The sequence below is a fragment of the Pseudophryne corroboree genome, chromosome 1, assembly GCF_028390025.1.
Source record: "Pseudophryne corroboree isolate aPseCor3 chromosome 1, aPseCor3.hap2, whole genome shotgun sequence".
NCBI classification, from domain to species: Eukaryota; Metazoa; Chordata; class Amphibia; order Anura; family Myobatrachidae; genus Pseudophryne; species Pseudophryne corroboree.
The window spans coordinates 866,835,036-866,852,333 of NC_086444.1; the positions used below are offsets into that span (position 1 = coordinate 866,835,036).

The 17,298-nt window shown below is 44.2% G+C and overlaps 6 non-coding genes and 40 pseudogenes across 6 annotated transcripts; all 46 read right to left on the reverse strand.

Annotated features, from left to right (window-relative positions):
- Nucleotides 1-71: 71 nt before the first annotated feature.
- Nucleotides 72-190, reverse strand: LOC134934826 (5S ribosomal RNA). Its single transcript, XR_010179825.1, has one exon. It is a non-coding gene; the product is annotated as a 5S ribosomal RNA (ribosomal RNA).
- Nucleotides 191-297: 107 nt separating this feature from the next.
- On the reverse strand, nucleotides 298-416 carry LOC134935865 (5S ribosomal RNA; annotated as a pseudogene).
- A 107-nt stretch (nucleotides 417-523) lies between these two features.
- On the reverse strand, nucleotides 524-642 carry LOC134948489 (5S ribosomal RNA; annotated as a pseudogene).
- Nucleotides 643-749: 107 nt separating this feature from the next.
- Nucleotides 750-868, reverse strand: LOC134949396 (5S ribosomal RNA). The gene has a single exon (XR_010183155.1). It is a non-coding gene; the product is annotated as a 5S ribosomal RNA (ribosomal RNA).
- A 107-nt stretch (nucleotides 869-975) lies between these two features.
- Nucleotides 976-1,094, reverse strand: LOC134946089 (5S ribosomal RNA; annotated as a pseudogene).
- A 107-nt stretch (nucleotides 1,095-1,201) lies between these two features.
- LOC134935753 (5S ribosomal RNA) lies at nucleotides 1,202-1,320 on the reverse strand. Its single transcript, XR_010180389.1, has one exon. It is a non-coding gene; the product is annotated as a 5S ribosomal RNA (ribosomal RNA).
- Nucleotides 1,321-1,427: 107 nt separating this feature from the next.
- LOC134947664 (5S ribosomal RNA) lies at nucleotides 1,428-1,546 on the reverse strand (annotated as a pseudogene).
- A 333-nt stretch (nucleotides 1,547-1,879) lies between these two features.
- On the reverse strand, nucleotides 1,880-1,998 carry LOC134934219 (5S ribosomal RNA; annotated as a pseudogene).
- A 107-nt stretch (nucleotides 1,999-2,105) lies between these two features.
- LOC134936954 (5S ribosomal RNA) lies at nucleotides 2,106-2,224 on the reverse strand (annotated as a pseudogene).
- A 332-nt stretch (nucleotides 2,225-2,556) lies between these two features.
- On the reverse strand, nucleotides 2,557-2,675 carry LOC134933328 (5S ribosomal RNA; annotated as a pseudogene).
- Nucleotides 2,676-2,782: 107 nt separating this feature from the next.
- On the reverse strand, nucleotides 2,783-2,901 carry LOC134933088 (5S ribosomal RNA; annotated as a pseudogene).
- Nucleotides 2,902-3,008: 107 nt separating this feature from the next.
- Nucleotides 3,009-3,127, reverse strand: LOC134945294 (5S ribosomal RNA; annotated as a pseudogene).
- Nucleotides 3,128-3,234: 107 nt separating this feature from the next.
- On the reverse strand, nucleotides 3,235-3,353 carry LOC134941637 (5S ribosomal RNA; annotated as a pseudogene).
- Nucleotides 3,354-3,460: 107 nt separating this feature from the next.
- Nucleotides 3,461-3,578, reverse strand: LOC134950488 (5S ribosomal RNA; annotated as a pseudogene).
- A 107-nt stretch (nucleotides 3,579-3,685) lies between these two features.
- Nucleotides 3,686-3,804, reverse strand: LOC134947905 (5S ribosomal RNA; annotated as a pseudogene).
- A 107-nt stretch (nucleotides 3,805-3,911) lies between these two features.
- LOC134956942 (5S ribosomal RNA) lies at nucleotides 3,912-4,030 on the reverse strand (annotated as a pseudogene).
- A 107-nt stretch (nucleotides 4,031-4,137) lies between these two features.
- Nucleotides 4,138-4,256, reverse strand: LOC134948335 (5S ribosomal RNA; annotated as a pseudogene).
- Nucleotides 4,257-4,363: 107 nt separating this feature from the next.
- Nucleotides 4,364-4,482, reverse strand: LOC134950767 (5S ribosomal RNA; annotated as a pseudogene).
- Nucleotides 4,483-4,589: 107 nt separating this feature from the next.
- On the reverse strand, nucleotides 4,590-4,708 carry LOC134943273 (5S ribosomal RNA; annotated as a pseudogene).
- Nucleotides 4,709-4,815: 107 nt separating this feature from the next.
- On the reverse strand, nucleotides 4,816-4,934 carry LOC134947525 (5S ribosomal RNA; annotated as a pseudogene).
- A 107-nt stretch (nucleotides 4,935-5,041) lies between these two features.
- LOC134952117 (5S ribosomal RNA) lies at nucleotides 5,042-5,159 on the reverse strand (annotated as a pseudogene).
- Nucleotides 5,160-5,266: 107 nt separating this feature from the next.
- On the reverse strand, nucleotides 5,267-5,385 carry LOC134947508 (5S ribosomal RNA; annotated as a pseudogene).
- A 107-nt stretch (nucleotides 5,386-5,492) lies between these two features.
- Nucleotides 5,493-5,612, reverse strand: LOC134948347 (5S ribosomal RNA; annotated as a pseudogene).
- A 107-nt stretch (nucleotides 5,613-5,719) lies between these two features.
- On the reverse strand, nucleotides 5,720-5,838 carry LOC134952161 (5S ribosomal RNA; annotated as a pseudogene).
- Nucleotides 5,839-5,945: 107 nt separating this feature from the next.
- On the reverse strand, nucleotides 5,946-6,064 carry LOC134944251 (5S ribosomal RNA; annotated as a pseudogene).
- Nucleotides 6,065-6,171: 107 nt separating this feature from the next.
- On the reverse strand, nucleotides 6,172-6,290 carry LOC134938892 (5S ribosomal RNA; annotated as a pseudogene).
- A 107-nt stretch (nucleotides 6,291-6,397) lies between these two features.
- On the reverse strand, nucleotides 6,398-6,516 carry LOC134933353 (5S ribosomal RNA; annotated as a pseudogene).
- A 107-nt stretch (nucleotides 6,517-6,623) lies between these two features.
- On the reverse strand, nucleotides 6,624-6,742 carry LOC134936287 (5S ribosomal RNA; annotated as a pseudogene).
- A 107-nt stretch (nucleotides 6,743-6,849) lies between these two features.
- LOC134945376 (5S ribosomal RNA) lies at nucleotides 6,850-6,968 on the reverse strand (annotated as a pseudogene).
- Nucleotides 6,969-7,075: 107 nt separating this feature from the next.
- Nucleotides 7,076-7,194, reverse strand: LOC134938549 (5S ribosomal RNA; annotated as a pseudogene).
- A 91-nt stretch (nucleotides 7,195-7,285) lies between these two features.
- Nucleotides 7,286-7,404, reverse strand: LOC134934277 (5S ribosomal RNA). The gene has a single exon (XR_010179781.1). It is a non-coding gene; the product is annotated as a 5S ribosomal RNA (ribosomal RNA).
- Nucleotides 7,405-7,511: 107 nt separating this feature from the next.
- Nucleotides 7,512-7,630, reverse strand: LOC134950877 (5S ribosomal RNA; annotated as a pseudogene).
- A 107-nt stretch (nucleotides 7,631-7,737) lies between these two features.
- LOC134951055 (5S ribosomal RNA) lies at nucleotides 7,738-7,856 on the reverse strand (annotated as a pseudogene).
- A 106-nt stretch (nucleotides 7,857-7,962) lies between these two features.
- LOC134938958 (5S ribosomal RNA) lies at nucleotides 7,963-8,081 on the reverse strand (annotated as a pseudogene).
- Nucleotides 8,082-8,188: 107 nt separating this feature from the next.
- Nucleotides 8,189-8,307, reverse strand: LOC134936453 (5S ribosomal RNA; annotated as a pseudogene).
- A 107-nt stretch (nucleotides 8,308-8,414) lies between these two features.
- LOC134935435 (5S ribosomal RNA) lies at nucleotides 8,415-8,533 on the reverse strand (annotated as a pseudogene).
- Nucleotides 8,534-8,640: 107 nt separating this feature from the next.
- LOC134936015 (5S ribosomal RNA) lies at nucleotides 8,641-8,759 on the reverse strand. Its single transcript, XR_010180436.1, has one exon. It is a non-coding gene; the product is annotated as a 5S ribosomal RNA (ribosomal RNA).
- Nucleotides 8,760-8,866: 107 nt separating this feature from the next.
- Nucleotides 8,867-8,986, reverse strand: LOC134934091 (5S ribosomal RNA; annotated as a pseudogene).
- A 107-nt stretch (nucleotides 8,987-9,093) lies between these two features.
- LOC134948944 (5S ribosomal RNA) lies at nucleotides 9,094-9,213 on the reverse strand (annotated as a pseudogene).
- A 107-nt stretch (nucleotides 9,214-9,320) lies between these two features.
- Nucleotides 9,321-9,439, reverse strand: LOC134953678 (5S ribosomal RNA). Its single transcript, XR_010185709.1, has one exon. It is a non-coding gene; the product is annotated as a 5S ribosomal RNA (ribosomal RNA).
- Nucleotides 9,440-9,546: 107 nt separating this feature from the next.
- On the reverse strand, nucleotides 9,547-9,665 carry LOC134935957 (5S ribosomal RNA; annotated as a pseudogene).
- Nucleotides 9,666-10,038: 373 nt separating this feature from the next.
- Nucleotides 10,039-10,157, reverse strand: LOC134941803 (5S ribosomal RNA; annotated as a pseudogene).
- Nucleotides 10,158-16,434: 6,277 nt separating this feature from the next.
- On the reverse strand, nucleotides 16,435-16,550 carry LOC134944628 (5S ribosomal RNA; annotated as a pseudogene).
- A 107-nt stretch (nucleotides 16,551-16,657) lies between these two features.
- On the reverse strand, nucleotides 16,658-16,776 carry LOC134957683 (5S ribosomal RNA; annotated as a pseudogene).
- A 107-nt stretch (nucleotides 16,777-16,883) lies between these two features.
- Nucleotides 16,884-17,001, reverse strand: LOC134939690 (5S ribosomal RNA; annotated as a pseudogene).
- A 107-nt stretch (nucleotides 17,002-17,108) lies between these two features.
- On the reverse strand, nucleotides 17,109-17,226 carry LOC134939712 (5S ribosomal RNA; annotated as a pseudogene).
- Nucleotides 17,227-17,298: the final 72 nt, after the last annotated feature.

Sequence of the window (17,298 nt, forward strand, 5' to 3'; positions counted from 1 at the left end):
AACTACTGGTACATAAATGAATAAGTTTGAAAATGGAATGCATCAACAGAATGGTGTTGGCAGTATAAAAATACCTCCAGCACCTTGTATTCCCAGGTGGTCTCCCATCCAAGTACTAACCAGGCCCAGCACTGCTTAGCTTCCAAGATCAGATGAGATTGGGCGTATCCAGTGTGGTGTGGCTGTAGATGAGCTTTGTTTTTTCTGTTAAAGCTTTTCTACTTCTAACTACTGGTACATAAATGAATAAGTTTGAAAATGGAATGCATCAACAGAACGGTGTTGGCAGTATGAAAATACCTACAGCACCTTTTATTCTCAGGTGGCCTCTTATCCAAGGACTAACCAGGCCCAACACTGCTTAGCTTCCAAGATCAGATGAGATTGGGTGTATCCAGTGTGGTGTGGCTGTAGATGATCTTTGTGGTTTCTGTTAGAGCTTTTCTACTTCCTTCTACTGGTACATAAATGAATACGTTTGAAAATGGAATGCATCAACTGAACGGTGTTGGCAGTATAAAAATATCTACAGCACCTTGTATTCCCAGGTGGTCTCCCATCCAAGTACTAACCAGGACCAACACTGCTTAGCTTCCAAAATCAGATGAGATTGGGCATATTCAGTGTGGTGTGGCTATAGATGAGCTTTGTTTTTTTCTGTTGGGCTTTTCTACTTCTAACTACTGGTACATAAAAGAATAAGTTTGAAAATGGAATGCATCAACAGAACGGTGTTGGCAGTATGAAAATACCTACAGCACCTTGTATTCCCAGGTGGTCTCCCATCCAAGTACTAACCAGGCCCAACACTGCTTAGCTTCCAAGATCAGATGAGATTGGGCGTATCCAGTGTGGTGTGGCTGTAAATGAGCTTTGTTTTTTCTGTTGGATCTGTTCCTCCTCTAACTACTGGTACATAAATGAATAAGTTTGAAAATGAAATGCATCAACAGAACAGTGTTGGCAGTATAAAAATACCTACAGCACCTTGTATTCCCAGGTGGTCTCCCATCCAAATACTAATCAGGCCCAACACTGCTTAGCTTCCAAGAGCAGATGAGATTGGGCGTATCCAGTGTGGTGTGGCTATAGATGAGCTTTGTTTTTTTCTGTTGGGCTTTTCTACTTCTAACTACTGGTACATAAATGAATAAGTTTGAAAATGGAATGCATCAGCAGAACGGTGTTGGCAGTATGAAAATGCCTACAGCACCTTGTATTCCCAGGTGGTCTCCCATCCAAGTACTAACCAGGCCCAACACTGCTTACCTTCCAAGATCAGATGAGATTGGGCGTATCCAGTGTGGTGTGGCTGTAAATGAGCTTTGTTTTTTCTGTTGGATCTGTTCTACCTCTAACTACTGGTACATAAATGTATAAGTTTGAAAATGGAATGCATCAACAGAATGGTGTTGGCAGTATAAAAATACCCACAGCACCTTGTATTGCCAGGTGGTCTCCCATCCAAATACTAACCATGACCAACACTTCTTAGCTTCCAAGATCAGATGAGAATGGGCATATCTAGTGTGGTGTGGCTGTAGATGAGGGTTACGGTTTCTGTTAGAGCTTTTCTACTTCAAACTACTGGTACATAAATGAATAAGTTTGAAAATGGAATGCATCAACAGAACGGTGTTGGCAGTATTAAAATACCAAAAGCACCTTGTATTCTCAGGTGGCCTCCTATCCAAGTACTAACCAGACCCAACACTGTTCAGCTTCCAAGATCAGATGAGATTGGGCGTATCCAGTGTTGTGTGGCTGTAGATGAGCTTTGTGGTTTCTGTTAGAGCTTACCTACTTCTAACTACTTGTACATAAATGAATAAGTTTGAAAAGGGAATGCATCAACAGAACGGTGTTGGCAGTATGAAAATATCTACAACACCTTGTTTCCCCAGGTGATCTCCCATCCAAATACTAACCAAGCCCAACACTGTTTAGCTTCCAAGATCAGATGAGATTGGGCGTATCCAGTGTGGTGTGGCTGTAAATGAGCTTTGTGGTTTCTGTTAGAGTTTATCTACTTCTAACTACTTGTACATAAATGAATAAGTTTGAAAAGGGAATGCATCAACAGAACGGTGTTGGCAGTATGAAAATATCTACAACACCTTGTTTCCCCAGGTGATCTCCCATCCAAATACTAACCAAGCCCAACACTGTTTAGCTTCCAATATCAGATGAGATTGGGCGTATCCAGTGTGGTGTGGCTGTAGATGAGCTGTGTGGTTTATGTTAGAGCTTATCTACTTCTAACTACTGGTACATAAATGAATAAGTTTGAAAATGGAATGCATCAACAGAATGGTGTTGGCAATATAAAAATACCTACAGCACCTTGTATTCCAAGGTGGTCTCAAATCCAAGTACTAACCAGGACTACACTGCTTAGTTTCCAAGATTAGATGAGTTTGTGAGCAACCAGTGTGGTGTGGCTGTAGATCAGCTTTGTGGTTTCTGTAAGAGCTTTTCTACTTATAACTACTGGTACATAAATGAATAAGTTTGAAAATGGAATGCATCAATAGAACGGTGTTGGCAGTATAAAAATACCTACAACACCTTGTATTCCCAGGTGGTCTCCCATCCAAGTACTAACCAGGCCCAACAGGCCTTAGCTTCCAAGATCAGATGAGATTGGGCGTATCCAGTGCGGTGTGGCTGTAGATGAGGATTGATTTTTCTGTTGGAGCTTTTCTACTTCTACCTACTGGTACATAAATGAATAAGTTTGAAAATGGAATGCATCAACAGAACGGTGTTGGCAGTATAAAAATACCTACAGCACCTTGTATTCCCAGGTGGTCTCCCATCCAAGTACTAACCAGGCCCAACACTGCTTAGCTTCCAAGATCAGACGATATTGGGCATATCTAGTGTGGTGTGACTGTAGATGAGCATTACAGTTTCTGTTAGAGCTTTTCTACTTCAAACTACTGGTACATAAATGAATAAGTTTGAAAATGGAATGCATCAACAGAACCGTGTTGGCAGCATAAAAATACCAAAAGCACTTTGTATTCCCAGGTGGTCTCCTATCCAAGTATTTACCATGCCCAACACTGCTTAGCTTCCAAGATCAGATGAGATTGGGCATATCCAGTGTGGTGTGGCTGTAGATGAGCTTTGTGGTTTCTGTTAGAGCTTATCTACTTCTAACTACTTGTACATAAATGAATAAGTTTGAAAAGGGAATGCATCAACAGAACGGTGTTGGCAGTATGAAAATATCTACAACACCTTGTTTCCCCAGGTGATCTCCCATCCAAATTCTAACCAAGCCCAACACTGTTTAGCTTCCAAGATCAGATGAGATTGGGCGTATCCAGTGTGGTGTGGCTGTAGATGAGCTTTGTGGTTTCTGTTAGAGCTTATCTACTTCTAACTACTTGTACATAAATTAATAAGTTTGAAAAGGGAATGCATCAACAGAACGGTGTTGGCAGTATGAAAATATCCACAACACCTTGTTTCCCCAGGTGATCCCCATCCAAATACTAACCAAGCCCAACACTGTTTAGCTTCCAATATCAGATGAGATTGGGCGTATCCAGTGTGGTGTGGCTATAGATGAGCTTAGTGGTTTCTGTTAGAGCTTATCTACTACTAACTACTGGTACATAAATGAATAAGTTTGAAAATGGAATGCATCAACAGAACGGTTTTGGCAGTATTAAAATGCCTACAGCACCTTGTATTCCCAGGTGGTCTCCCATCCAAGTACTAACCAGGCCCAACACTGCTTAGTTTCCAAGATCAGAGGAGATTGGGCGCATCCAGTGTGGTGTGGCTGTAGATGAGGATTGATTTTTCTGTTGGAGCTTTTCTACTTCTACCTACTGGTACATAAATGAATAAGTTTGAAAATGGAATGCATCAACAGAACGGTGTTGGCAGTATAAAAATACCTACAGCACCTTGTATTCCCAGGTGGTCTCCCATCCAAGTACTAACCAGGCCCAACACTGCTTAGCTTCCAAGATCAGCTGAGATTGGGCATATCCAGTGTGGTGTGGTTGAAGATGAGCTTTGATTTTTCTGTTGGAGCTTTTCTACTTCTAACTACTGAAACATAAATGAATAAGTTTGAAAATGGATTGCATTAACAGAACGGTGTTGGCAGTATAAAAATACCTACAGCACCTTGTATTCCCAGGTGGTCTCCCATCCAAGTACTAACCAGGCCCAACATTGCTTATCTTCCAAAACTAGACGAGATAGGGCATATCCAGTGTGGTGTGGCTGTACATGATCTTTGTGGTTTCTGTTAGAGATTGTCTACTTCTCACTACTGGTACATAATTGAAAAATATTTACAATGGAATGCATCAACAGAACGGTGTTGGCAGTTTAAAAACATCTACAGCACCTTGTAATGCCAGGTGGTCTCCCATCCAAGTACTAACCAGGCCCAACACTGCCTAGCTTCCAAGATCAGATGATATTGGGCATATCTAGTGTGGTGTGACTGTAGATGAGCATTACAGTTTCTGTTAGAGCTTTTCTACTTCAAACTACTGGTACATAAATGAATAAGTTTGAAAATGGAATGCATCAACAGAACCGTGTTGGCAGCATAAAATTACCAAAAGCACTTTGTATTCCCAGGTGGTCTCCTATCCAAGTACTTACCATGCCCAACACTGCTTAGCTTCCAAGATCATATGAGATTGGGCATATCCAGTGTGGTGTGGCTGTAGATGAGCTTTGTGGTTTCTGTTAGAGCTTATCTACTTCTAACTACTTGTACATAAATGAATAAGTTTGAAAAGGGAATGCATCAACAGAACGGTGTTGGCAGTATGAAAATATCTACAACACCTTGTTTCCCCAGGTGATCTCCCATCCAAATTCTAACCAAGCCCAACACTGTTTAGCTTCCAAGATCAGATAAGATTGGGCGTATCCAGTGTGGTGTGGCTGTAGATGAGCTTTGTGGTTTCTGTTAGAGCTTATCTACTTCTAACTACTTGTACATAAATTAATAAGTTTGAAAAGGGAATGCATCAACAGAACGGTGTTGGCAGTATGAAAATATCAACAACACCTTGTTTCCCCAGGTGATCCCCATCCAAATACTAACCAAGCCCAACACTGTTTAGCTTCCAATATCAGATGAGATTGGGCGTATCCAGTGTGGTGTGGCTATAGATGAGCTTTGTGGTTTCTGTTAGAGCTTATCTACTACTAACTACTGGTACATAAATGAATAAGTTTGAAAATGGAATGCATCAACAGAACGGTTTTGGCAGTATTAAAATACCTACAGCACCTTGTATTCCCAGGTGGTCTCCCATCCAAGTACTAACCAGGCCCAACACTGCTAAGTTTCCAAGATCAGATGAGATTGGGCGTATCCAGTGTGGTGTGGCTGTAGATAAGCTTTGTTTTTTCTGTTGGAGCTTTTCTACTTCTAACTACTGGTACATAAATAAATAAGTTTGAAAATGTAATGCATCAACAGAACGGTGTTGGCATTATTAAAATACCTACAGCACCGTGTATACCCAGGTGGTCTGCCACCTAAGGACTAACCAGGCCAAAACACTGCTTAGCTTCCAAGATCAGATGAGATTGGGTGTATCCAGTGTGGTGTTGCTGTAGATGAGCTTTGTGGTTTATGCTAGAGCTTTTCTACTTCTAACTACTGGTACATAAATGTATAAGTTTGAAAATGGAATGCATCAACAGAACGGTGTTGGCAGTATAAAAATACCCACAGCACCTTGTATTGCCAGGTGGTCTCCCATCCAAATACTAACCATGACCAACACTTCTTAGCTTCTAAGATCAGATGAGAATGGGCATATCTAGTGTGGTGTGGCTGTAGATGAGAGTTACGGTTTCTGTTAGAGCTTTTCTACTTCAAACTACTGGTACATAAATGAATAAGTTTGAAAATGGAATGCATCAACAGAACGGTGTTGGCAGTATTAAAATACCAAAAGCACCTTGTATTCTCAGGTGGCCTCCCATCCAAGTACTAACCAGACCCAACACTGCTTAGCTTCCAAGATGAGATGAGATTGGGCGTATCCAGTGTGGTGTGGCTGTAGATGAGTTTTGTGGTTTCTGTTAGAGCTTATCTACTTCTAACTACTTGTACATAAATGAATTTGTTTGAAAATGGAATGCATCAAAAGAATTGTGTTGGTAGTATGAAAATATCTACAGCACGTTGTTTCCCCAGGTGGTCTCCCATCCAAGCACTAACCACGCCCAACACTGTTCAGCTTCCAAGATCAGATGAGATTGGGCGTATCCAGTGTCGTGTGGCTGTAGATGAGCTTTGTGGTTTCTGTTAGAGCTTATCTACTTCTAACTACTTGTACATAAATGAATAAGTTTGAAAAGGGAATGCATCAACAGAACGGTGTTGGCAGTATGGAAATATCTACAACACCTTGTTTCCCCAGGTGATCTCCCATCCAAATACTAACCAAGCCCAACACTGTTTAGCTTCCAAGATCAGATGAGATTGGGCGTATCCAGTGTGGTGTGGCTGTAGATGAGCTTTGTGGTTTCTGTTAGAGCTTATCTACTTCTAACTACTTGTACATAAATGAATAAGTTTGAAAAGGGAATGCATCAACAGAACGGTGTTGGCAGTATGAAAATATCTACAACACCTTGTTTCCCCAGGTGATCTCCCATCCAAATACTAACCAAGCCCAACACTGTTTAGCTTCCAATATCAGATGAGATTGGGCGCATCCAGTGTGGTGTGGCTGTAGATGAGCTTTGTGGTTTCTGTTAGAGCTTATCTACTTCTAACTACTGGTACATAAATGAATAAGTTTGAAAATGGAATTCATCAACAGAATGGTGTTGGCAATATAAAAATACCTACAGCACCATGTATTCCAAGGTGGTCTCCCATCCAAGTACTAACCAGGACCAACACTGCTTAGTTTCCAAGATTAGATGAGTTTGTGAGCAACCAGTGTGGTGTGGCTGTAGATCAGCTTTGTGGTTTCTGTAAGAGCTTTTCTACTTATAACTACTGGTACATAAATGAATAAGTTTGAAAATGGAATGCATCAATAGAACGGTGTTGGCAGTATAAAAATACCTACAACACCTTGTATTCCCAGGTGGTCTCCCATCCAAGTACTAACCAGGCCCAACAGGCCTTAGCTTCCAAGATTAGATGAGATTGGGCGTATCCAGTGCGGTGTGGCTGTAGATGAGGATTGATTTTTCTGTTGGAGCTTTTCTACTTCTGCCTACTGGTACATAAATGGAATGCATCAACAGAACGGTGTTGGCAGTATAAAAATACCTACAGCACCTTGTATTCCCAGGTGGTCTCCCATCCAAGTACTAACCAGGCCCAACACTGCTTAGCTTCCAAGATCAGATGAGATTGGGCATATCCAGTGTGGTGTGGCTGAAGATGAGCTTTGGTTTTTCTGTTGGAGCTTTTCTACTTCTAACTACTGGTACATAAATGAATAAGTTTGAAAATGGATTGCATTAACAGAACGGTGTTGGCAGTATAAAAATACCTACAGCACCTTGTATTCCCAGGTGGTCTCCCATCCAAGAACTAACCAGGCCCAACATTGCTTATCTTCCAAAACTAGATGAGATTGGGCATATCCAGTGTGGTGTGGCTGTACAGGATCTTTGTGGTTTCTGTTAGAGATTGTCTACTTCTCACTACTGGTACATAATTGAAAAAGATTTGCAATGGAATGCATCAACAGAACGGTGTTGGCAGTTTAAAAACATCTACAGCACCTTGTAATGCCAGGTGGACTTCCATCCAAGTACTAACCAGGCCCAACACTGCTTAGCTTCCAAGATCAGATGATATTGGGCATATCTAGTGTGGTGTGACTGTAGATGAGCATTACAGTTTCTGTTAAAGCTTTTCTACTTCAAACTACTGGTACATAAATGAATAAGTTGAAAATGGAATGCATCAACAGAACGGTGTTGGCAGCATAAAAATACCAAAAGCACTTTGTATTCCCAGGTGGTCTCCTATCCAAGTACTTACCATGCCCAACACTGCTTAGCTTCCAAGATCAGATGAGATTGGGCATATCCAGTGTGGTGTGGCTGTAGATGATCTTTGTGGTTTCTGTAAGAGTTTTTCTACTTCTAACTACTGGTACATAAAAGAATAAGTTTGAAAATGGAATGCATCAATAGAATGGTGTTGGCAGTATAAAAATACCTAAAGCACTTTGTATTCCCAGGTGGTCTCCTATCCAAGTACTTACCATGCCCAACACTGCTTAGCTTCCAAGATCAGATGAGATTGCGCGTATCCAGTGTGGTGTGGCTGTAGATGAGCTTTGTGGTTTCTGTTAGAGCTTATCTACTTCTAACTACTTGTACATAAATGAATAAGTTTGAAAAGGGAATGCATCAACAGAACGGTGTTGGCAGTATGAAAAAATCTACGACACCTTGTTTCCCCAGGTGATCTCCCATCCAAATACTAACCAAGCCCAACACTGTTTAGCTTCCAAGATCAGATGAGATTGGGCGTATCCAGTGTGGTGTGGCTGTAGATGAGCTTTGTGGTTTCTGTTAGAGCTTATCTACTACTAACTACTGGTACATAAATGAATAAGTTTGAAAATGGAATGCATCAACAGAACGGTGTTGGCAGTATAAAAATACCTACAGCACCTTATATTCCCAGGTGGTCTCCCATCCAAGTACTAACCAGGCCCAACACTGCTTAGTTTCCAAGATCAGATGAGATTGGGCGTATCCAGTGTGGTGTGGCTGTAGATAAGCTTTGTTTTTTCTGTTGGAGCTTTTCTACTTCTAACTACTGGTACATAAATAAATAAGTTTGAAAATGTAATGCATCAACAGAACGGTGTTGGCATTATTAAAATACCTACAGCACCTTGTATACCCAGGTGGTCTCCCACCTAAGTACTAACCAGGCCAAAACACTGCTTAGCTTCCAAGATCAGATGAGATTGGGTGTATCCAGTGTGGTGTTGCTGTAGATGAGCTTTGTGGTTTATGCTAGAGCTTTTCTACTTCTAACTACTGGTACATAAATGAATAAGTTTGAAAATGGAATGCATCAACAGAATGGTGTTGGCAGTATAAAAATACCTACAGCACCTTGTATTCCCCGGTTGGTCTCCCATCCAAGTACTAACCAGGCCCAACACTGCTTAGCTTCCAAGATCAGATGAGATTGGGCGTATCCAGTGTGGTGTGGCTGTAAATGAGCTTTGTTTTTTCTGTTGGATCTGTTCTACCTCTAACTACTGGTACATAAATGAATAAGTTTAAAAATGGAATGCATCAACAGAACGGTGTTGGCAGTATAAAAATACCTACAGCACCTTGTATTCCCAGGTGGTCTCCCATCCAAGTACTAACCAGGCCCAACACTGCTTAGCTTCCAAGAGCAGATGAGATTGGGCGTATCCAGTGTGGTGTGGCTGTAGATAAGCTTTGTTTTTTCTGTTGGAGCTTTTCTTCTTCTAACTATTGGTACATAAATAAATAAGTTTGAAAATGTAATGCATCAACAGAACGGTGTTGGCATTATTAAAATACCTACAGCACCTTGTATTCCCAGGTGGTCTCCCATCCAAGTACTAACCAGCCCTAACTCTGCTTATTTTCCAAGATCAGATGAGATTGGGCGAATACAGTGTAATGTGGCTGTAGATGAGCTTTGTTTTTTCTGTTGGAGCTTTTCTACTTCTTACTACTCGTACATAAATGAATACGTTTGAAAATGGAATACATCAACAGAACGGTGTTGGCTGTATAAAAATACCTACAGCACCTAGTTTTCCCAGGTTGTCTCCTATCCAAGTACTAACCAGTATAAAAATCCCAGGTGGTCTCCCATCCAAGTACTAACCAGGACTACACTGCCTAGCTTCCAAGATCAGATGAGATTGGGCATATCCAGTTTGGTGTGGCTGTAGATGAGCTTTGTGGTTTCTGTTGGAGCTTTTCTACTTCTAACTACTGGTACATAAATGAATAAGTTTGAAAATGGAATGCATCAACAGAACGGTGTTGGCAGTATAAAAATACCTACAGCACCTTGTATTCCCAGGTGGTCTCCCATCCAAGTACTAACCAGGACCAACACTGCTTAGCTTCTAAGATCAGATGAGATTGGGCGTATCCAGTGTGGTGTGGCTGTAGATGAGCTTTGTTTTTTCTGTTGGATCTTATTTTACTTCTAAATACTGGTACATAAATAAATACGTTTGAAAATGGAATGCATCATTAGAACGATATTGGTAGTATAAAAATACCTACAGCAGTGTCAGAGTCGGTTTAGTTTGTGTCCCCGGAGGGGGCGCTAGTGGGTCAGTGGAGGTAGGTGGAATGAAGTGAGGAGGCAGTATTGGGTTTCTGCGCATGTGCACAATGTAGATTTATTAATAACAGAAAGTCCAGATAATAATGCAGCAGAAAGTAAAACAAACGAATGCAATGGAAATTACAATGGTAACGGCAATGGTAATGGCAATGATATAATGTGGTTTGAAACTGAAAGTCTATGGCAGAGTTTGTAATGCAGAAATGGAACCAGAGTAATTAAAACGTGGAGCCAGCAGAGGTGGAATAATGGTAGCAAACCTGGTAGAAATGCAGGAGACTAGATGGTAATGTTCACTGTGCTGTTGGAAGTGCACAATCAGCATGCAGGCTGAATCACAGGTGAGATGACGGAATGCACCTGGAGAGGGAGTCTCTACTGCTGTAGGCTGGAGCACACTGCAGGTGTAGAAGGTGTGAAGCCAGAAAGGTATTGCTGGTGCTGGTACTTGTAGTTCCACGGAAGTAACAGGTACAGAAGATTATCCAGGAACACGGAGGATCAGGAGAATATCCAGGAACACGGAGGAACAGGAGTACAGGTCCAGACACACGGGTCGCAGGAGTGACACAAAGTTCAGGACAACCTCTGACTCACCCTGCAGCTCCTGATATACCCCCTGACCGGCAGGTATTGGCTGGAGTGAGACGAGGAGGTGCGGCCAAGCTCCGTATTGGCTGCCGCAGTTACACTGGGGAAAACTGTCATGGCGGCGCCCATGACGCGGCACGGCTGGGACGCGGCGCGCCCACACGCCCGTTGACTCCAGGGGCGCTTCCAGGCCTGAGATGGTATCCACGAGCAGGGCGACAGGTGACAGCAACATGCAGTGACCCCGGACGGAGTCCGCTCCGGCGGACAGACATAACAGCGGTAAGTCGATTCCTGACAGTACCCCCTCCCTTATGGGTGGGCACCGAACACCCACGTGGCTTGGAAGGATGAGACCTGTGGAAAACACGGACCAACCTGGGAGCGTGGACATCAGCAGAGTTCACCCAACTCCTCTCCTCAGGACCATAGCCGGACCAGTCGATGAGATATTGCAGACGACCATACCGGTGACGGGAGTCCAGGATCTTCTCTATCTCGAACTCTATGCCCCGCTGAGTTGGAATGCTGGGGCCAGCTGGAAGAGCGCTTTGGAAGCGATTTAGGACTAATGGTCTGAGGAGAGAGACATGGAAAGCATTAGGAATACGCAATGAAGAGGGTAACTTGAGCTTGTAAGCCACAGGATTTAGAACTCTTTCAATGGAGAAAGGACCAATGAAGCGTGGTGCAAACTTCATCGAAGGCACTTTAAGACGAAGATTCCGGGTTGACAGCCAGACTTTATCCCCAGGTTTCAAGCTGGGAACTGCACGTCTCTTGCGGTCGGCAAAGAATTTGTACCGGGCAGAAGCCTTTTTGAGTGAAGTATGAATCTTCCTCCAGATTGTTGAGAACTGACTGAGGACAGTAGAGGCAGCAGGAACATCGATGCTAGGAAGGTCTTGAAAATCAGGAACTCGTGGATGCTGCCCATAAACAGCGAAGAACGGAGTAGTTTCAGTAGCTGTGTGGTAGCGGAAATTGTGAGCGAATTCAGCACACGGGAGCAAATCTACCCAGTCATCTTGGGAAGATGATATGTACAGTCTCAGGAAAGTTTCCAACTCCTGGTTTACCCTCTCTGTCTGCCCATTCGTCTGAGGATGATACGCTGACGAGAACTTGAGATGGACCTGCATGGCAGAACAGAGAGCTCTCCAAAACCTTGCCACAAACTGAACTCCACGGTCAGATATTATTTCAGTGGGTAGTCCATGTAAACGGAAAATCTCCCGTAGGAAGATTTGAGCCAGTTTTGGAGCGGAAGGAAGTCCTTGGAGTGGAACAAAATGAGCCATTTTGGTAAATCTGTCGACCACTACCCAGATGGTATTGAATCCTTGGGAGGAGGGAAGGTCAGAGATGAAATCCATAGACAGATGTGACCAAGGACGGCTGGGAATGGATAACGGCTGTAACTGACCTGCTGGAGACTGACGAGGAGTTTTGTGCTGCACACATTTAGGGCAAGACGCCACAAAGTCTTTGATGTCGACTTTCATCTTCGGCCACCAGTATGTTTCAGAGAGAAATTTAAAAGTCTTTAGGACACCAGGATGCCCAGTAAATTTAGACTGATGAGCCCAAGACAACAACTTAGGACGGAGTTCAGGAGCAACAAAAGTCTTACCAGGAGGCGGGGCTGGAGAAACTTGTGAAGAGGCAAAAGCAACAGGATCCAGGATGGAGCGTGGTACTGGATCGGATATCTCGTCCTCAGATTCCATGGATCGAGACAAGGCATCTGCTTTGGTATTCTGAGAACCTGGGCGGAAATGGAGCTTGAATTTAAAACGGGAGAAGAACATAGCCCATCGGGACTGGCGAGGATTAAGGCACTGAGCTGCCTTCAAGTAGAGCAGGTTTTTATGATCCGTATAGATATTAAATGGAAACTTCGCCCCTTCCAGGAGATACCTCCATTCCTCAAGGGCCAGTTTAATCGCCAGAAGCTCTTGATCTCCGATGGAATAATTAACTTCTGCAGGAAGAAACTTATGGGAAAAGAATCCACAGGGATGAATCTTCCCGTCAGCTCCCATCTGAGAGAGAACAGCTCCCACTCCTACTGTGGAAGCATCCACCTCCAACTCGAATGGCTTATTAATATCGGGCTGTAACAAAACTGGAGCGGTAACAAAAGCCATCTTGATTTTTTGAAACGCAGCCAGGGCATCTTCTGACCAGTTGGAATGATCTGCCCCTTTCCGAGTTAAGCTAGTAATAGGAGCAATGAGAGTTGAAAAGCCTCGGATGAATTTCCTATAATAATTGGCAAAGCCCAGGAATCGTTGAATGGACTTGAGAGTGTTCGGAATGGACCAATTGGCAATAGCTTCCAATTTTGCTGGGTCCATCTGGAGATCCGATCCAGAGATTATATACCCCAGGAAGGGTATGGAGGTAACCTCAAAGGTACACTTAGATAATTTGCCGTAAAGACAATTCTCACGAAGACGTCGGAGGACTTCACGGACTTGGAGATGATGAGAAGGGAGGTCTTGAGAGAAGATGAGGATATCGTCCAGGTAAACAACGAGATACTTGTATAGAACGTCACGGAAAATTTCATTAACAAAGTGTTGAAACACTGCTGGAGCATTGCTCAACCCGAATGGCATTACCAGGTACTCGTAATGGCCATCCCGAGTATTGAAAGCTGTCTTCCATTCGTCACCGCTGCGGATTCTGATGAGATTATAGGCACCGCGGAGATCTAACTTGGTGAAGATGCGGGCTCCTTTGACTCTATCAAATAACTCGGTAATAAGAGGTAACGGGTAGCTGTTCTTAACGGTAATATCATTAAGTCCCCGGTAGTCAATACATGGACGTAGTCCTCCATCTTTCTTTTTAACAAAAAAGAAACCTGCCCCAGCAGGTGATGATGAGGGACGGATGAATCCTTTCTGTAGGTTTTCTTTGATGTATTCGCTCATCGCTTCGGTTTCAGGAACAGATAACGGGTAGGTGCGCCCCCTAGGTGGTTTTTTGCCAGGAATGAGATCGATGGGGCAATCCCACTCTCTATGGGGCGGCAGGACATCAGCGGCCTTCTCGCTGAAGACGTCAGCGAAATCTTGATAGGCCATAGGAAGAGTAGACTGGGTCTTGATTTCAGAAGTCTTGACAGGAACAACTTGGGCTAAACAGGACTGACGGCAATGTGAACCCCAAGCAGTTAGTTGTAAGGTAGCCCAATCAATCTGTGGGTTATGTAGCTGGAGCCAGGGCATACCTAACACAATCTCCTGAGTTGCCTGAGGAATAACTAGAAATTTTATTAACTCAGAATGCAGGAACCCAACCCCCAGTATCACTGGCCGGGTTTGTTGAGTGATATACCCCTTAGAAATACGACTACCATCAACTGCCGTGATGTAGACTGGATATGGAAGTTCATAGACCGGCAGATGAAACTTGTCTACCGCAGCTTGAGTGATGAAATTCCCCGCTGCACCACAGTCTACCAACGCAGTTGCAGATTGGAGTCCAGCCGCCGTCTCTAAGGTCACAGGGAGAATGAAATCTTGGGTTGAAGGAGCTTGCTTGAAAGATCCCAACTTGACTCCTCCCCTACAAGTCAGGATCTGGCGTTTCCCGAACGCACTGGACAAGAATTTATTTGGTGACCTACTGCAGCACAATACAGACACAGTCTCTCACGAAGTCTCCTTGACCGCTCCTCAGAGGTTAAGCGGGACCTATTAATTTGCATAGGCTCGTCAGAAGGTGGAGGCTGAAACTGTACAGGAGAAACCATTCTTGGTTTGCGACACTCAGCACGAGCACGCTCACTATTGCGTTCGCGGATGCGAGAGTCCAACTTGATACATAGGGAGATTAATTCTGGTAATTGCACAGGGATATCACGGGTTGCCAGTTCATCTTTTATCCTCTCCGAGAGTCCATGCCAGAAGGCTGCTACCAAGGCTTGGTTATTCCACTGGATCTCTGCGGCTAGCGTCTGGAACTGGATGACGTATTGGCCCATACTGCGAGTCCCTTGACGGAGCTGGAGAAGATCTGCGGAGGCTGATGTTGCACGACCCGGTTCATCGAAGATGCGTCTGAAGATGGAAACAAACTCAGCATAGTTGTTCATCAACGGGTCGGCACGTTCCCATAGAGGAGACACCCAGCTCAGGGCTGATCCAGAGAGCAGTGAAATGATATAAGCAACCTTGGATCTTGGCGTGGGAAAATTATGAGGTAAAAGTTCAAACTGGACTTCACACTGGTTGAGGAACCCACGGCATAACTTCGGACTGCCATCATACCTGCTAGGCACAGGCAGGTGCAAACGAGATACAGGAGCAGATGTAGCCAGAGAAGAAGAACCCCCTACACTTGCATGTGCAGAGGTAACAGGAACTGGAGGTGCAGGCGCACTTAGCAGAGATTGTTGTAACGTATCAATCCGGGAGGACATCCCTTGCAGAAACTGGAATATCTGCTGCTGCACAGCCTCTTGTCCATCCAAACGGGAGACCAGGTTTTGTAAGGCCCCTGACCCCACACTCTGACCACCGTCCGAGTCCATCGGTCCTGAACTTACTGTCAGAGTCGGTTTAGTTTGTGTCCCCGGAGGGGGCGCTAGTGGGTCAGTGGAGGTAGGTGGAATGAAGTGAGGAGGCAGTATTGGGTTTCTGCGCATGTGCACAATGTAGATTTATTAATAACAGAAAGTCCAGATAATAATGCAGCAGAAAGTAAAACAAACGAATGCAATGGAAATGACAATGGTAACGGCAATGGTAATGGCAATGATATAATGTGGTTTGAAACTGAAAGTCTATGGCAGAGTTTGTAATGCAGAAATGGAACCAGAGTAATTAAAACGTGGAGCCAGCAGAGGTGGAATAATGGTAGCAAACCTGGTAGAAATGCAGGAGACTAGATGGTAATGTTCACTGTGCTGTTGGAAGTGCACAATCAGCATGCAGGCTGAATCACAGGTGAGATGACGGAATGCACCTGGAGAGGGAGTCTCTACTGCTGTAGGCTGGAGCACACTGCAGGTGTAGAAGGTGTGAAGCCAGAAAGGTATTGCTGGTGCTGGTACTTGTAGTTCCACGGAAGTAACAGGTACAGAAGATTATCCAGGAACACGGAGGATCAGGAGAATATCCAGGAACACGGAGGAACAGGAGTACAGGTCCAGACACACGGGTCGCAGGAGTGACACAAAGTTCAGGACAACCTCTGACTCACCCTGCAGCTCCTGATATACCCCCTGACCGGCAGGTATTGGCTGGAGTGAGACGAGGAGGTGCGGCCAAGCTCCGGATTGGCTGCCGCAGTTACACTGGGGAAAACTGTCATGGCGGCGCCCATGACGCGGCCCGGCTGGGACGCGGCGCGCCCACACGCCCGTTGACTCCAGGGGCGCTCCCAGGCCTGAGATGGTATCCACGAGCAGGGCGACAGGTGACAGCAACATGCAGTGACCCCGGACGGAGTCCGCTCCGGCGGACAGACATAACAGCGGTAAGTCGATTCCTGACAAGCAGCTTGTATTCCCAGGTGGTTTCCCATCCAAGTACTAACCAGACCCAACACTGCTTAGCTTCCAAGATCAGATGAGATTGGGCGTATCCAGTGTGGTGTGGCTGTAGATGATCTTTGTGTTTTCTGTTGGAGCTTTTCTACTTCTAACTACTGGTACATAAATGAATAAATTTGAAAATGTAATGCATCAACAGACTGGTGTTCGCAGTATAAAAATACCTACAGCACCTTGTATTCCCAGGTGGTCTCCCATCCAAGTACGAACCAGGTCCAACACTGCTTAGCGTCCAGGATCAGATGAGATTGGGCGTATCCAGTGTGGTGTGGCTGTAGATGAGCTTTGATTTTTCTGTTGGAGCTTTTCTACTTCTAACTACTGGTACATTAATGAATAAGTTTGAAAATGGAATGCATCAACAGAACGGTGTTGGCAGTATAAAAATACCTACAGCACCTTGTATTCCCAGGTGGTCTCCCATCCAAGTACTAACCAGGACTACACTGCCTAGCTTCCAAGATCAGATGAGATTGGGCATATCCAGTTTGGTGTGGCTGTAGATGAGCTTCGTGGTTTCTGTTGGAGCTTTTCTACTTCTAACTACTGGTACATAAATGAATAAGTTTGAAAATGGAATGCATCAACAGAACGGTGTTGGCAGTATAAAAATACCTACAGCACCTTGTATTCCCAGGTGGTCTCCCATCCAAGTACTAACCAGGACTACACTGCCTAGCTTCCAAGATCAGATGAGATTGGGCATATCCAGTTTGGTGTGGCTGTAGATGAGCTTTGTGGTTTCTGTTGGAGCTTTTCTACTTCTAACTACTGGTACATAAATGAATAAGTTTGAAAATGG